This window comes from Phodopus roborovskii, unplaced genomic scaffold, assembly GCF_943737965.1.
Source record: "Phodopus roborovskii unplaced genomic scaffold, PHOROB, whole genome shotgun sequence".
Taxonomy (NCBI): Eukaryota; Metazoa; Chordata; class Mammalia; order Rodentia; family Cricetidae; genus Phodopus; species Phodopus roborovskii.
In genome coordinates this window covers 18,578,256-18,592,999 of record NW_026126480.1, presented here as the reverse complement: position 1 = coordinate 18,592,999, position 14,744 = coordinate 18,578,256, and the positions used below count along the sequence as shown (strand labels likewise).

The following is a 14,744-nucleotide window of genomic DNA, read 5'->3' as shown; positions in this document are numbered from 1 at the left end:
TGACCACACAGTGTTGTTTATCTGCTGTGCTGGGGTTTGCCTGATACAGAGGCTCAAGGACCCTCTAAACAAAGTGTGGTTTCAGATGTCCTCCTTCCTCATTTTTACTACTAAGGCTTCGGTTTTCCAAGCTACTGTGCAGGCTCTGATGGGCCATGACCATGAGGTTCAAAGCTGCCACGTGTCCGAAATGACAAGAGCTAGGTCCCATCTAACATGGCATGATGCAGCAGCCTGGCCCTCAGATACTCTCATATCCTTTGTGGCAGAGTCCCTCCCATGGATTGTTCATGTGAGGTGGGCTGTATGTGGATTACAATGGAGTTTTGGGGTGCATGGGATGTACAAGATGGGTTGAGATTACACGGGTAGGGGTGTCTTATGTGCCATGGGTGGGAAGAGCCTTCAGCAAATTCTTAGGCTTTCCCAGCCCCACTTTTGGATTCCCAAATGTTACCAGTAATTCTGATATCCATATGATATGCTTTCTATTGGAACCCCAAAGCACAGGAATCTGCAGGCTCAATACAAACTCCCAGGAATACAGTAGAAAATGCTTATCTGTCTAAGTTGTCTGGCTCATTAGGAGAGTTGTAAAAATCTTTTCAAAACACAGGGCCTATAGGAGAAATAATAATGATCCAGCAAAGCTTGGGAAGAAATATTGATGTGGCTTAGTGCTGACTGAATCAGAAGCCAGTCGAGGAGCAAGAATGGAAGGGATGGATACCAGGTGCCAGGGGGTCTCTTGAGACTCAGCATTCAGCATGTCCCCTGAGGACTGGGCCACTACACAGAGTCAAGGCAGATGCTAGCTCATGTGGCTTAGTCTCCCTATAGTCCAGCAGCTGGCTCTACCCCATTATTTGGACCAGCAGGAGAAGCCCTAACCCTCAGCCACTAGGAAGGAGGCCTCTCTGTCCTGAGACTGACTGGCACTGGGGATGGTAGGAGTGGGTAGTGGTGGCCAGAAGATGGCATCTTGTTTATGTGAAAGAAATGTGTGTACCTTCAATCCCAGCACTTGGGAGGCAAAGGCAGGTGGATCTCTGTGAGCTTAAGGCCAGCCTGGCCTACAGACTGAGTTCCAGGACAGTCAAGGCTACATAGGCTAAACCCTGTCTTGAAAAACAAAACAAAATTGCAAAAACAAATCCCAGCTTCCTACAACTGTTCTCTGAGCCACACAGAATTCTGAGGACTGCCCTGTGTCCCCCATCTTTCTGCCTTCTGGCTCCAGCTGCAGGTGCTAACATTTGCTATCCACCATGTGTATATGATACACATCCTTGTGTAACTTTCAGCCATCACTGCTTTGAGGGACAGACAGGAGCTTGGACATCCAAGAACTTCTAGCCTACCAGTACAGCCTCCAGGGCTCCTCTGTGATTTCTGTTCCCAGGAGCCCCACCCTACCAGGACAGACTCAGAGATCCTGGATCAGAAATGCATCTCCTCAAGCCTGCTCCAAGGGGCCATTTTGGAATAGTCCATAGGTGTCTGGCTCAGGACAGAAAGAAGCAAAAAATGCATTTGTGTGTTGGGAGTCTTAAAATCCTTAAGTGCCTCAAATACAGGGGCTCAGGCTGGTGGTCTCCCACCTCTTCTATGAGCTGAGGACCTGAACATCTGCTTCTACTTCTCAGAATGAAAAATTTGCAAGGAGGTAAGCCATGCACAATTTGCTGCGGGCAGTGGGTATGAACTCCTTGGATCCTATTAAAGAATAGAAGCTTAAGCACATTATAAAGCAATTTTCTGTGAACTTGAAAATCATCTAGTAGTTCTATTATTTTTACCTTGATGATGTATTGTTAGTTCCCTAAGTAACACAAATTTGGAGTCTATCACCAATAATGAGTTTCTGTATAAGCAGTCAGGGAGGGATGGGGAGGAATGTACACCTCAGAGCCACCTTGGGATGTGAAGACCTACCTTCAATGCTCATGTTTGCAAAAGTGCACTCTGGGACCCCTGGAGGCATCTAAGCATTACTGCACATTTCAGGGTTAACTGACAAACAACCTAACAGGTAATGGTGAAGCTAAATTAATAGTAGTCTTTAATTAAAAGGCAGAATAGCAATAGCAGCTAATTAAAGCCATTGACATTCAGGACAGTAACCTTTCAATCCCCACAAGTGGCCATTTATGGGGAGCCCCACAATACCCTAGTGCTACCAGATGACTTAGGAAAGCTTGGCATCATGGTCCTCCATAAGGTGGAAACAAGGCGTCTAGTCTGCTTTATGTGATGGGGATGTCATTTGTCAACACTCTATAGAGTTCCACAGAAACCTAAAACTACATCTACCTGATGACCCCACTGAACCACTCTTGGGTATCTATGCAAAGAACCCCAAATCCATCCATCGAATCAGAGAGATATTGGCACATCAGTGTTCACTTGCTGAATTGTGGAACCAACCTAGATGTCCATCAATAGAGAATGGGCAAAGACAGTGTGGCATATATGCACAATAGAAATTTTCAGCCATAAGGAAGAATGAAGCCGTATCATTTGCAGGAAAATGGATGCAACCGGAGACCATCATATTAAACTAATTAAGCCAGACTCAGAAAGACAAATATTGCATGTTTTCCCTCATTTGTGGATCCTAGATTTTATATAGATATGCAAAGCCATGCATGTACATATGGCATGACAGAGAAAGGAAACTGTGTAAGGGAACAGAGGGGACTAACAGGAGGAGGGGGGTGAAGGAGAGGGTGGGGGCAGACATGGGGGATATGATTAAATTACATTGTATACTTACATGAAAATGTCCTTATATAACCCAATGTCTGCAGAATAAAAATACAGAACAATTAAAAATAAAAATAATAAACAAAAAAAAAAACCTTCCAAAAAGGAAGCATACTACTTGCAAAATAATGTATATGGTCCCCTAGGCTCAACAGGCTGGAAGGCTGCTGAGGGGGTTGGGGGGGTACACTCATGGGGTGGGGGATAATGTGTCCACTGCTGTGAGAGAGGAACTGGAGGTGTTTGAAGCCTCCCCTGGCTAGGAGACCTAGGCATAAAGATCCGATAAGGGTCAAATGTGTCCCTACAAATATCCTTGTCAGAGCCTCAACCCCCTATTCAACTTTGCCTGGAAGCAGAAGTACAGAGGTCATCAAGCTTACAGGAGGTCATAAGTATGAGGTCCTTACCCAACAGTTGTTGTCATAAAAGGAGACCTAGGACCAGTGACATGGCTTAGCTAGTAAAGGTACAAGCCTGATGACCCCAGTTCAATCCTTGGGATCTACATAGTGTGAGGAAAGAACCAACTCTCGTAAACTGTCCTCTGACCTTCATACTCAAACTGTGGCATTGGTACAACGCACGCATGCACACACACACACACACACACACAATGCTTTTAAAAGAGACACTAGAGAGGATTCTAGTCTCTTCAATGCTGGTGAGCTCCCTCCATACTACAAGAAGGCATCTGGCTACTAATTAGGAAGAGGCCCTGGAGAAACACAGCCTATGGGTCCTCAGGCTTGGGCTTCTAAAGATGAGAGAAAATGGGTGCATATGGTTTAGGCCATGAGTGTGGTGTTCCACTACAGCTCCTGAGATGATGAAGACAGTCCCCTGCATCTACCAACTGTCATAAAAGGCCCAGGTTCAAGGGGCTTGTGGGAAAAGCATGGAAGGGCCGCAGGGAGGGGGATTTGGCATCGACAGCTGAGCAGTTTAGAAAGGCCCCAAGGCAGGAGAGGGGTGGGTGAGCCCGCATGGAGTGAAGCACCAGAAAGCTATCTCTGATACTCAGAAACCAACAGAGCTCTGGAACACCATCAGCTGCTGACTGTGGCGCTGTCGTGGCAGCAAGGGACTCGGTGGACAGCCAGAGATGTGCACAAGGACTTTGTTCATGACAGCTTTTGCCACTTATATAACTGGGTGTCAGCAAGGAGACCCAAGAGGAAGTACCTGGGGAAAGTCAGGCTAGTGACTGTAGCTAAGAGCTGGGGAGTAAGTGGTAAGAGCGGGGTGTTCTCTTCAGGAACCACTCCCTGGAAGGTCATCATAAGTCATATTCTTTGGGTTCTCTAGTTTTTTTTTTTGTTTTGTTTTGTTTTGTTTTGTTTTTTAGCCCTCAGCTTGGGTCTCTGATACCAGAATGGTTCCCATGAGAGGATCTGTCCCAGTGGCAGCAGAACTGGTCACCTGGTGAGGCTGGTAGGGCCACACTACCTACTCTTCCCTACTTTTCTCTCATCATATTCTTCCTCACTGTGTCTTCACCATCATGGCCTTCACACTGCCACCCTTCCATCATCTTCCTCACTCGCAGGCCACCTTTAACCCACAACCTCCCAGAAGGTGTGCAGGACCATGTAACCTCAGAAAGTTGTGTGTGATCCTCTGTCTAGGTGGGAATTATCCGCTCCTCTCAAGTGCTGGAGTCCATCTGTGGTTCTGTATCTGGGCCAGGCTTGTGAGCTTCTGTAGTCCATGTGAGCTATGGCTGAGACATGTTCCACTTCTGAGCTTAAGCCTACAGAGGCCTCCTGAACCACCATTCTCTGTCTTATAATGAGAACAAGCCAGATACATCTTTTATGAGGTGGGGATCATGTGATACAGAGACCAGTGGTACTTTGAATGCCCAAGAAGGCTCAGGAAATGTGAAAAGAACCCAGCCAGATTACCAGGTCCCAACCTCAGGATTTGGGTCCTCAGAGAAGAGATATGGATCTCAGCAGCCACCAGAAGTACCTACTGTGCAAATCACCTGAACTCTTGAACACTCCCAGGTCACTTTTGGTCTTCAGAGTCCTGCATCTTCCCCTGGAGTGACCTCATACACCTTGTTAATGTCTGGATGACTTCAAGACACCCATCTCCTGTGCTTCTCGGTGAATATGATTTTTTGTTATGTCACATTATAAGCAAATATTAGTAGCCTATAGTTTTACCCGAACAGTGCACAAAGGCCATTCTGTATCGATACACACAGGTTTCTTTCCCACTGCTCTGAGACCACACTGATAGATGCTGTGATGATCCACTCAGGCTCAGATCTTCTGTGTGTTGCTTCCATGGTAAATAGCTCTTCTCCATCAGTTCCTGAATGTGGCTTTGAAGGTCAAAGGGTATGCATCTTCTTCATCATCATCCTATATCTTGGAATGGGTTAGCCCTTTTGGGGCTAGGAAATTTCCTCTGGTCCTAAGATGGATGGGAAGCCACTTGCAAGCAGGAAAACAGGGCAGGGCCAGGCTTCAGGACCAGAGGGGTTAATTAAAGATGGGTTGAGAAATCTATAAACACCCGGAAATGACTGGCATGTGCTAATTTCTTCTTTAGTATTCACAATGGTGTTCTGTTAATTAAGAAGAGCTGGAGCCCAGGGGAGGCAGCGGGCCAGGCATTCTGGCGCTGGCAGGCCTGGCAAGCTGCCCATCCTGAGCTTTCTGGGGGTACCAGGGTACAGTGTGACCTTGATAACATAGGCTAGGGACAGCCTGGCCCTTGGGGAGCTTCCCTGTCCAGGAACAGATAGTAGCTAAATTTAGTCTTTCTTTCTGTGACTATTGGTGGCTACCAGCCCTCTAGGATGCTGCACACATTCTAGGTCTAGTGAGAACCTGGGAACTCCAATTTCCTAGGGAGTACCCTCTACAGACTTGTCCAAGGGAAGGTAACAACATTCTTCCTCCACAGCAGATGGAGAAATGGAGTTTGAGTTGACAGCACCCAAGTATGGCCACTTACTGGGTGTGGTGGGTAGGTTGGCATGGTCTTTGCTTCTTGGTTTTAGGGAAGGATTGCAAGCTAGCTCCCCTAGATACTTTCTCTGTTACTGTACATGTTTACTTCTTTCTTCCCATTACCACAAAAAAGCTAGGGCTCAGCGTGGATTCTGTCCTAGGGTGCTCGGAGCCAATAAGGACACCAGAGACAGCCTGAATGTAGGAGTGATGTGTGTGTGTGTTCACTATCTATATGCTGTTATGCACACCATTGTGTGTGTGCAAATGTGTGCCTGTGAGTATGTATGGATGCCAGTAACCTTTCCAGGTTGTGTATTGTTGGGAAAGCTACTCATATCTCTGTAACAGATTTTCCTCATCTGTAATTTGGGAATACTGATTGGACCTGCTTCATGGCATCAAAGATACACTTAGGGCCTAGTTTAGCATACAGAAGTGCCTGGCATTAGTAGTTTGAACAGTATGCCTAGCCTGGACTTCCTTCCCTCCTGTTTGACTTCATTTGCTTGGTAAACTCATATTGACCCTCCAAGATTGGGCAGCACCAAGTATATGTCACAGTACAAAGAGATCTCTTTTTTTTTTTTTTTTTTTTTTTTTTTTGAGTCCTAGGCTCCGTGGTAGGACCTCAGAATGTAAAGAAGCAGAGATAAGGGAGAAGTTACATAGTATAGGGAAACATGGACCTGGGCTTGCACATACAATACATGTGGAAAAGATGGACACCTGGGTACCATTCACTTGCCAGAAGGCAGAGGCTTGACCTTCAGCATTTGCAGGCACAGGACTAGAATAGGCAGTTTTTGTACACATGTTCTGCACACTAACATAAGCCATTCACTGTGAACAAATAAGATTTATATGCACATGCTATGGACACGGATGAGGCACACAGTGTGGACATACAGCACTTTGTTTACACATGTATACAGAATTTATACTTTGGGCACAAACACTGTACATGCACAATGCAGGCATACTTAGAGTACATGTGTGTACACAGGTGACATATTCATTAATTATGATACAGGCAAGGCAGGATAGTATATGGTTAGTGCACACATGATATAGTCCCTGATGCGAGGCCTAGCTCTCAAACCACACACGCAGGCCCAGAACTGTCACCCTGGGGAAACTCACCCTGAGAAAGTCCCCTCTCTTTAACCTTCAGCGCTGAAGGCTGCATTGGGCCCACAGATGGGGAATTAATTGGTATCATTAACATGTGGCAATGATAATGACTTCCATCGATCCCTGTGGCAGATGTATGGCTGGAGCTGGGAGCTCCAGGTCTGGGTCCAGGCCTCCCTTGCTGCGTCCTGACCTTTGGTTCCTCTACACTCATCAGGGTGGGGTCTCTCTGCAGTCAGAGCACAGAGGGAGATGCAAATGTAAAGCCAGGACAGTGGGCAACTTAACCTGGTCACTTGGCTGCCAGGGACTGGGGCCACTGGCTAGGCAGTACAGGGCACCTCCTTTGACCCTTTTCTCCTCCTGGTCCTCTCCTTCCCCTTCTCCCTTTATTCCCCCTCCCTTTCTGCTCTTCCTCCCACCTCCTCCCCATTCTGATCTCCATTCCACCCCCTTTACCGTCTATGAACAAAATCACTCAATTCCTTCTTTCCTTCCAGACCCTACCTGACTCCCCGGCTCTGTTCACAGTCTCTGTCCTCTGCCTTCAACAGGCTGAGACCACAAGGTGGGGGCCTGGCCTTCTGGGAGAAGGGAAAAGGTAAAGGTATCCTCCAGATGACAGACAGTGAACTCCTGCCCCTTCCAAGTGCAGCCTCTTTCTCAAAGCCTCCCTCTGATTCCCGAAGTGTTGACTCTTCCCCAGCCCTTCTTGTGGGAACTAGTGGCCTCCTTCCCCATCGTGTCACACGTGCCTTACAGACAGAACTTGTCTAGTTGACCATTATAGCTGCTTCAAACAGGCCAAAACAGACAAGTGGTAGGGGTCTAACAGACAATGACTTAGTGTAGACAGACTGAGAGACAGATGGAGAGGGAGAATCTAGGGAAGTGGGGAAATGACAGGGACATAGGGAACATGTGGGCTCTGTTGGTGCCCACACTTGGGAGTCTGGGTTCTCTGGCCTTCTCAAGGCTTTGGGGTTCCTCCTGCCTCTCTTGGAGCCAGGATCCCTCCTTCTAACTTGTCTTCTCAGGAACAGAGCTGAGAGCCCCAAAGCTAGAATAGCAACATGAGTGGGCTGGGGAGGGCCTTTCATGTTGCTTGTAAGACAGGATTTGAACTCTGAGGATCCAGCCAGTGTCACCCATCTGGGCCCATCCCCAGCTGCTCCCTGAGGCCCAGCCTAGGTCAGGCCTCTGGAGACACCTCCCCCCCAGACTGCCTGGATGCACTGAATTTGTTACTGTCACCATAGTCCCAGGGCTTCTAATGAGCTGGTAATGAGCTGTCAGCTAATTATGAGAATTAAATAAGGCAGCCAGCCTAGGCTAAGGGCTGGGCTGAGATGAGCCTTTGCTGAAAATGTTCATGGTATCAGAGGGAAGGAAGTTACCTGGCTTCTCTCTCCACATCTGATTTGGCTTCTGCTCACCTATGAGTTGGGGAGCTTATCTCCCTTGGAGAAAAAAATAGAGCCCTAGTTCCATTATTCAAGAACAGGCAAGGTCCTACCTCACAGCTAGGGGCCTCAAGAGGGAGAGAGTAGCCAAGGGGCTGTCTCTGTGTGAACTGGTGCAACTCCCTCTGCATCTAGAGTCTATCTTCTTATCTGTGAAATGGGTCTAGAAGAACATGGTGACTCTCCCTCCCATCTCAATACAACCATATCTTCTCCTTTTACACAGGTGCTCTGGTGCTCCCAACTCTTTGAGAATAGCAACTTACTTAGGGTCACATGAAATAACTAGGGAACTCAAGTAGAGAGATCTTCAGCCAACAGAAATGAGCATTCAAGTTGAGAAAAGTTCAAAGTGGTGTCATTCATGACAGAATCAAACTGGAAAGGATGTCTATGTACCACACGAAGAGATGAGGAAATTGGGGTATTCTCGTCTTCCTGCTTCAACCTCTTGAATGTGGAGGTTACAGAAACCCATTCCCATACCTGCTTTATGCACTGCTAGGAATTGAACTGAGGGCTTTGTGCATAGTAGGAAAACCCTCTGGCCACTGAGCTACCAGTGTGGAGCACCATTGACCATGAGCAATGACTTAAAGCACAAATTTCCATGCTAGTTCTTCAGGTTGCCACATAAATAGCAGATGCAGATCTTGAGCTGCGACTAATCTTGTCACATCCCTTAGGGTCAGTGGTTGGACACTGGGTATCCACTGTTCACTTCATGCACAGACACCGAAGGCTGAGACTATGTTGTCTCCTCATTTCCAAGTCAGAAACTCATATTTTTACAAAAATGGCTAGGGGAAAGAAGGGTTTAACAGTGATTCAAGTGAGGCAAAGGAATGAAAGGCAATAACACTAGAAGTGACAGGAGAGTGGAAGGCAATGAAATTATGGAACAAGTGGCAGAATGCTGCTGCTGCCACCACTTGACTGGAGATGTGTGGAGAAAGCTCCATCACACACAAGGAGTGTGGTTGTGACAAAGAAGTTGATGTCTCCAGGAAGGTAACATTTGACTTTCAGAAATGCTTCAGAACATGGGAAACATAGGGTAAAATACTGGAGATGAGGGTGGGTGTGGAGAGGAGAGGGGATAACTTGTCTCTGAAGCACAAGAATTGAGTTCATCCAGAAACCATGTAAAACAAAACCAACAATTACAAAACAACACTGGGTGCTGGGCTAGAGCAATGACTCAGTTGATAAGAGCACCATAGCTCTTGCAAAGGTCCTAAGTTCAATTCCTAGTGCCCATATGGCAGCTCACATCTGTCTATAACTCCAGTTTCAGGGTGTCCAATAAGCACACATATGATATATAGACATATATGCAGGTAAAATACTTATACATATAAAAATATACAAACATTGTTTTTTGTTTTCTAAGGTAGGTGTGGTATCACCTACCTTAAATTCCAGAGCTGGAGAGGTAGAGACAAATGACCCCAGGTGCTTGCTCACTGGTAGTCTAATCTGTGAGCCTCGGTGCCCACTGACAAATCATGTCTGAAAACAACAAAACAAAAAACCCAAGACACACACACACACACACACACACAAAAAAAAAAAAAAAAAAAAAAACAAGGCCAAAAAGATGTCCCTTGTTACCAAGTCTGATGACACAAGTCTGATCCCTGGGGTCCTCCCTGTGGAAACAGAACACACACTGGGCTGGAGAGATGGCCTAGTGGGTAAAAGCACTTGCTGCTCTCACACACAAGTGGCCCCAACTGCACGTAACTTGTTCAGGGGATCCAGTGCTCCTTTCTGGCCTCCACGAGCACTAGGCTAGCACATGGTGCACATACATCTATGCAAGCACTCACACATACATATTAAATAAAAGAGAACTGACTCCTGCAAGCTTTTCTCTGATTTACTCAAATGTGCCATGCCAATTTTAATCATGTTCATGCACATACAATTAATACATGTTTAAAAGTTATTAAAAAGAAAAAAAAACACCCGATGAATGAATGACGTTTGAGGTTGATCTCTGGCCTTCACAAGTACCCACACATACATGTACACCTGCACACACAGGAACACACATGCGCATACCCCCCACATACAATGTCAGAAACATTCAAATTTCAAAAACAATATGATGGTTTTCTAAGACGTGCAAAACTCGTCCACACTGAAAGCTACACACTTGCTATTCACTCTTTTCTTAGAAAGTCTTTTATGAAGAAATAAAGCATTTGAATTCTTAATATTTCTAATGCCTTACATTGCACTGCACTAAATGTATCAGCTATGCAGTTTCAAAATGCCATTCTACATTTCTAACCAACTATACATATGTTCCAGTTTTGATAAAAGCTTTTAAAGATTGAAAAAATAATCCTATATGCCCCCACTGACAGGGTGGGTTCAACCTTTGTAGTCATTTCACAGTCCCCTCCCACAGCATGGCCAGCCACATGGCTGGTACACAGTGTCACAGGCAGACCAAGCAGATACAATTTGGAGAGGAAAAAAATCCAGGTGCCTAAATATACACACTTAAAAATTCAAAAGCAGGCATTACCAATCTGTGGTGTGTAAGACAGACCATGGCTGCCAGGGGGAGGTGGGGATTAAAGACAGGGGTCAAGAGGCAGGCTGCTGAAGTGTTGGATATTCTAGACCTTGATTTGGGTGGTGATTTCCAGCTTTATTAAAAAAAAAACAAAAACAAAAACAAAAAAACATTGCCATGTCATGCACTTGAGTTTTCTGTACTTTACGGTAGATAAGATCTGTATCTTTAAACATGATTCCCAGGAAAAGTGTGTGTGTGTGTGTGTGTGTGTGTGTGATGCTGAGGATGGAGTCCAGGGTCTCACGTGTGGTAGGTGAGGGCTCTATCACTGAGTTACAGCACTAGCCCCTTTGTTTATTTACCATGTGCAGGGTGTTTTTCCTGCCTATGAGTCTGTGTACCGCTTACATGTCTCATACCCACAAAGCCAGCAAAGGGTGTCAGATAACCGGGGGCTGAAATTACAGACCGTTGTGAACTGCCATGTGGGTGCTGGGAATAAAACCCAGGTCTTCAAGAACGGCCAGTGTTCTTCTAGCCCCGGTATTTTTTTTTTTTTTTTTTTTTTTTTTTTTTAATGTGGGAACATTCTGAGAGTGCCTTGGGAGTTTGTATGGCTCCTTCTGTTAGACATTAGATATAGTGGGTATTTTCTTTCTTCTAGACTTGTCTTAGCTTCATTCCTGTCTTACTGACTCTCCTCCCTTCACTGGTCCCCTGCTGATGCCCTTGCTCTGGGGATTCATCCCTGGTCAGTGGTTTTTTGAAGGGAGGGAGGGAAGGCAGGTGGAGTAAGGAAGCAGGATAGGGAAGGAGAGAAAAGACATGGGAAGAAGTGAGGAAGGGGAGGGGATGAGGACAGGAGGAGGAAGGAAGGGATGAAGGGAAAGTAGGGGAAGAAAGACGGTAGCAAGGGAGAGGGGAGGGGCAACAAGAAGAAAGGAGGAAGGAGGGAGGGAGGGAAGGCAGAAGAGAAGGAGGAAGTTCGAACCACCAGGCTGAAGGAGGCAGTTTAGGCTAGAAGTCATTCGAGGCAGGAGCATCTCAGAGAGGATTTAGGCCTGATCCCAGCTCTAGAGAAGTGACACCCTATTAAGGCCTGCCCAGCTGCCCTGCGTCCCCCTGATGGAGTCTGGAACTCCACACTATTAGCCACAAATGGCATTTTGAAATGGCTTTTTTTTTTTTTTTTTTTTCTTTTTGGGCAAACCCCAAAGACATTGCTAAGATTTACATTTTCAAATATATGCTGACCTTTTTTTCCTCTTTCTTTGAGTTCATTTGTCATCAGTGTATAATTGAATCAATATATTTCCCGATCAGCCCCAAGATTGAATAAGGTCACAGGGAGCCGTGTGTGGGCATTAGACGCCATTATTTCACTCCGAATGAGCGGCCATGGCACAGAGCAGTCCGGGCGCCAAATGAAATTCTATTAGATTCTATTACACTTTTACAATTATAGAGGCGTTCCAATATTACAAGGGGAAATGAAGTCATAATAAAAAAGCCCAGAGGTGTATTACAGAGAAATGGGCACACTATTTTTCTAGTTAAAAACTTGATGGAGGGAGCTTGGCTGGTTTCAGTTGCTGAGATGTGACCTTGGTTTTGAAGCCCTCAGCTGCTCTGCTGCCTTCCCCGCTTTGCCTCTGCTACCTAAGGATCTACAGGGGACCCAGAGAAGCCAGCAGCCTGCTCTACTCACAATGGGCCAGTTCCAGGGCTACAGGAGACATAGACTACTCTGAAAAGATGGTATTGTCACTTCCTGAGGCATTGTTGGGGACATCCCAGAGTACATAGACAAAGCTTGGTGACCTAAACAGGGCTGTGGCAGGTAGACATGGTGCATGAGGCATCACCTCAGCGAGGTCTGATGGGGCCCAGGGGCCTATGGAGCAGGACTGGCTGAAGGATCAAGGCAGACTAACTAGACCCTGACAGCTAGGGCAGGTCTGAAGAAACAATCACTAAAGCCATAGCCCAGAGTATGACAGGCCTAGGGGCTAGAAGGTGCCCTGGGCTTTGAAAGAGTTGGAGACGAGGGCACGAAGGGCAGGGTAGAGCTGGAAGGAGGGCAGTGGAGGGAGGGCTTCTGTCATATTCTAGCACAGAGTTGGGTAGAGTGACTTGGGACATCTGATGGCAGAGTAGTCTAGTCTGGCCTGGGATGATTGATAGCTGCCTGGGAGGGTTATGTCTTAGTCTCTCTTCCAAATGCTGTGATAAAATATCCTGACAAAAGCAACCTAAGGGAGAAAGGGTTATCTAGGCTTACAGTTCTAGGGAGATCAGCCCATCGTGGTGGGAAGGACATGACTGCAGCCAGGGAAGGTGTGCCGGCTAGTTTTATGTAAAGTGACACATGCTGCTGCTGCTAGAGTCATTTGAGAAGAGAGAACACCAATTGAGAATGTGCCCTCATAAGATTGCCCTGTGAATAAGCCTGTGGGTCATTTCTTAATTAGTGATTGATGTGAGGGGACTAGTAGCCCATTGTGGGTGGGGTGGCTCCTGGGTAGGTGTCCTGGGATTATATAAGAAAGCAAAATGAGAGAGGAGCAGCAGGGTACCGCCTGCACTGTGGCCAGAGATGCTGTCAGGCCGCAGTGGCGCTGGCCCACTGGAGCTCTGCAATGAGGGCGTCCAGGCAGCGTGAACACTGAGGACAGAAGAGTTTGATGCCACAGCACTGAAGATTTTTGCTTGGAGTACATGTTATAAACCCTTTGTGGAGCATGTCTGCGAGCTCTGTACACAAACGGGCTGAAGGTGAAGAGAAGACGTTAACAAGGGATGTGAATAACAGTCCTCCACCAACTGCACCAAAAAAGCAGCTGCCAGCTATTCCCCAAAACGCTATGCCCACAATGAAGCCTGCATCTCCAGCCCCAGGAGCACAGTCAACAAACAGTACCCATGCTTCTTAGGGACCCTTCCTTCTACCTGGAATATTCGCTTCTTGCAGAATTTACATTGGTAGTGAAGCAGAAGCTACCAGGCATCTATGTAAAGCCATCATATCACTCTGCATTAGTGGGGTTTGGCATAATATTCATATGAACACGGGCTATATCTGGATGGTGTGTTCAAGTTTACGGTGTATATTCCTGATAACTATCCAGATGACGACTGTCCACTCTTCTACATTCCCATCTTTCACCCGCTAGTAGATTCCACCTCAGGTGAACTGATGTGAAGAGAGCATTTACAATGTGGAACCATAATCATATATTGTAGGTCTCAATGTACGTAAGGAGAGTCTTCTACAAGATCGACACAAGACCCCTAAACCCAGAGGCTGTGGTACTGTGTGAAAAAGGCATTCAGCTTTTTAAGAGTAAAGTGGTTGACAGTGTTGAAGTATGTACTGCTCATTTGTTTGACCAACCGAAAATAGAAGACCCCTGTGCAATTAGCTTTTCTCCATAAAATCCTTCTGTACATGATGAGGCCAGAGAGAAGATGCTGACTCAGAAAAGCCTGAAGAATAGCACAATAAAAGTGTTCATATTGCTGGCCTGTCATGGGTAAAGCCTGCCTCAGTACAACCTTTCAGTAAAGAAGAGAAAACAGTAGCAACCGAAGAGATGGTGGATCTGGTGCACCACCTGGTTAAAGCTGACTAATGGCAAAGGACTGCCTGACAAGTAAACCTCATGAACAGTGAGTGGCTGTCAGTGTTGTGTATGCATAGGTTCTAACAGCAGGTTGTGGAGACCTCGTATTAAGTAGTACATTACTTCTGTCAGAAGTGTCAGGGTGGATCTACTTCAGTACTCAAAATGATTGGGAACTTTGAGGCTTAAGTATTTTTCTGAATATGTTAGAGGTAAGTTGTGTTAACTTTAACAGAGCAGAGAGAAATGAGCAGTG

At 46.3% G+C, this 14,744-nt stretch overlaps 1 pseudogene; it reads left to right on the top strand.

Moving 5' to 3' along the window:
- The first annotated feature begins 4,270 nt into the window (after positions 1-4,270).
- On the top strand, positions 4,271-14,497 carry LOC127227627 (AKT-interacting protein-like; annotated as a pseudogene).
- The last annotated feature ends 247 nt before the right edge of the window (positions 14,498-14,744 follow it).